This window comes from Malus sylvestris, chromosome 10, assembly GCF_916048215.2.
Source record: "Malus sylvestris chromosome 10, drMalSylv7.2, whole genome shotgun sequence".
NCBI lineage: Eukaryota > Viridiplantae > Streptophyta > Magnoliopsida > Rosales > Rosaceae > Malus > Malus sylvestris.
The window spans coordinates 14,295,416-14,299,085 of record NC_062269.1 but is presented as its reverse complement, the minus strand read 5'-3'; positions in this window follow the sequence as shown (position 1 = coordinate 14,299,085).

Below are 3,670 nucleotides of genomic sequence, written 5' to 3'. Positions count from 1 at the left end.
AGGTTGTAGTTTTAATTTGAGTTCCCTCCTTCAAGCATGTTACAAAAACTGATTTTTTTTCCTTTATTCGCATGTGAATTCATAAATTATAACCACAACCAAGCATAAACCAAAGAGTAAATCAAACATTCATCCATGTGTATAACTCTCTTTAACAGCCATGCAATTACAAACCGAATCCTCATTATTGTTGGAAGGTACCCTAAGACACAAACAAACACACAAAACAACTCTTTTTGGGCTTTTCAAAACATTTTTTCAAATTTTTATGAGATTTTCGGATTTTTAATTCAAAACACACTAAAACACTCCAAAACAGCTTAAAAACACATAAAACAGCAAGGAACAACACTAGAAGTAATGGGTGATAAACACCCACGAATTTCATGCAAAACAACTTGGTACCCCCCCCCATACTTAAATCAAACATTGTCCTCAATGTTTCAAGCGTAAACTCACACAAAAACAAACAAACAAACAAACAAACAAACAAACAAACTAAGCATGGAAAAATAAAAGAGCAAGGAGAAAAGTGTAGAAATGCAAATCTGGGTTTGGAATGAAAGTTCCATCTTCTCCTTGGTGAATGCATGGGTTGCCTCCCAAGAAACGCTTTCTTTTAACGTCTTGCAGCCGGACGAAGTATTCCATTCACTCCCCATTGGAGCCCACGGCATGAAGGGGTGTCTCTTCCACGACATACTCCACAAAGTTCTCATAGTATGGCTTCAAGTGGTGCCCATTCACCTGAATTCTTGCCCCGTTTTCAAACTTTTGATTTGGACTGCACCATGAACAAAAATATGAGTAATAACAAATGGACCAACCCACTTGGAATGTAACTTACTAGGGAATAGACGAAGATGGGAGTTGAACAACAACACTTTCTGCCCTAGTGAGAAAGTTTTGCCTCGAATCATCTTGTCATGGAATGCCATGGTCTTCTCTTTGTAAATTCGAGCATTCTCATAAGCTTCATGCCTAATCTTTTCAAGTTCACTCAATCGAAGCTTTCTATGAATTCCAGCTTGATCCACATTCAAATTGAAGGTCTTGATAGCCCAATGTGCCTTATGTTCTAATTCCACGGGAAGATGGCATGGTTTGCCATAAAAGAGCCGAAAGGGAGACATACCAATGGGGGTTTTGTAAGCCGTGCGATACGCCCATAGTGCATCATCCAAACGTAAGCTCCAATCTTTTCTATTTGGCCCAACGGTCTTCTCCAAAATTTGTTTGATCTCTCTGTTAGACACCTCGGTTGGGCCATTTGTTTAGGGGTGATAAGGTGTGAAAACCTTATGCGCCACTTAGTACTTCTTAAGCAGTGTCGTAATGGTACGATTGCAAAAATGAGACCCCCTATCACTTATGATCACCCTAGGCATCCCAAATCTGGAAAAGATATTAGTTTTCACAAAATCTGCCACAACTTTAGAATCGTTAGTTCGGGTGGCTTTTGCTTCCACCCACTTTGAAACATAATCAACCGCAAGTAATATGTAATTGAAACCAAAAGATGAAGGAAAAAGACCCATAAAATTAATACCCCAAACATCAAATATTTCAACAACAAGGATGGGAACCTGCGGCATTTGATCTCTTTGGCCTATATTACCTGTCCTTTGGCAACGATCACATGTTAAACAAAAAGTTCTAGCATCTTTAAACAAAGTAGGCCCATAAAAACTACTTTCAAGAACTTTAAAATGACCCCCACAAGCATAAGTGTGATAGAAACTTAAAATTGAGTGAAATTCGGACTTATGAACACACCTTCTTAGAATCTGATCTGGGCAGTATTTCCACAAGTATGGGTCATCCCAAACATAAAATCTAGCATCCTTTTTAAGTTTATCACATTGGAACTTGTTTAGGGTGTTAGGAACTTGTTTAGACACCCAATAATTGACCAAATCAGCATACCAAGGCTCACTTACTTGAATGGACAGTAGTTGCTCATCTGGAAACGTTTCTGGAATGGGAATGGACTCCTCTTCATGCACCAATCTGCTTAGGTGATCAACCACCACATTGTCACTCCCCTTCTTGTCCTTAATTTCAATGTCGAACTCTTGAAGTAGAAGCATCAAACGAATGAGTCTAGGTTTCTTTTTTTTGGTGACCAAGTACTTCAAGGCTGCATGATTAGTAAAAACAATGACTTTAGTGCCAATTAAATAAGATCTAAACTTATCTAATGCAAAGACAACAGCCAAGAGCTCTTTTTTAGTTGTGGAATAGTTTAATTGAGCATCATTTAAGGTACGAGAAGCATAATAAATAACATGTGGTTGCTTGTTTTTCCTTTATCCCAAAACAGCCCCGATTGCATAATCCGATGCATCACACATGAGCTCAAAAGGAATGTTTCAATCTGGTGGAGTGATGATGGGTGCCGAAGTGAGCAAGGTTTTGAGATGTTTGAATGTTTCCTCACACGCCTCGTTGAAGTCAAATGATGCATCATTTTGGAGTAGACGGCAAAGAGGTTGTGCAAGCTTTGAAAAATCCTTGATAAATCTTCTATAGAAACCTGCATGCCTAAGGAAATAACGAACCTTTCTAACCGAAGTTGGAGAGGGTAAGTGACGTACAAAATCTACTTTAGATTTATCTACCTCAATTCCACGATCAGAAATTATATGGCCCAAAACTATACCTTGTTTAACTATGAAATGACATTTTTCCCAATTGAGAACAAGGTTAGTTTCAACGCAACGTTTTAAGATTAAACTAAGATTATGCAAACAACCATCAAATGAATCACCAAAAACGCTGAAATCAACCCTAAAAACTTCAATAATTTTCTCAACATAATCAGAAAATATGCTCATCATGCATCTTTGGAAGGTGGCAGGTGCATTGCATAAACCAAATGGCATACGACGATAAGCAAATGTTCCAAAGGGACATGTGAAAGTGGTCTTTTCTTGATCGTCCGGGGCTATGAAAATTTGATTATAACCAGAATATCCATCAGGAAAACAATAAAATGAATGACCCGCTAACCTTTCAAGCATTTGATCAATGAATGGCAATGGAAAATGATCCTTTCTTGTTGTGGCATTGAGCTTCCTATAATCGATACAAACTCTCCAACCGGTTAGGATACGGGTGGGCACAAGTTCGTTCTTTTCATTCTTCACTACCATGATTCCATATTTCTTTGGAACGACTTGAATTGGTGAGACCCAATGGCTATCCGAGATTGGATAGATCACTCCACAATGAAGCAACTTGATAATCTCCTTTTTCACAACTTCCATCATTGGAGGGTTAAGAAGGCGTTGAGCCTCTCTAGTTGATTTGGCCCCCTCCTCAAGAAATATGCGATGCATGCAAGTGGTAGGGCTTATCCCCTTGATATCGACCAAGGTCCAACCTATGGTAGATTTGAATTCTTTCAAAACATGCATTAGTTTCTCTTCTTCTTGGGCCATGAGGGATGAGGACACAATGACAGGTAGGGTCTCTTGTTCCCCCAAGAAAACGTACTTCAAATGGCTTGGTAATGGTTTTAATTCAAGGGTAGGTGCCTGAATTACTGAAGGAAGCATTTTATTAGTCGAAACAAGAATTAACTCAAAGTTAGAAGGCTTACCATCATGCTTTGGCAATGATTCAAGCGCAACAACCATCTCAATAAATTCCTCACAAGGGGGCACGA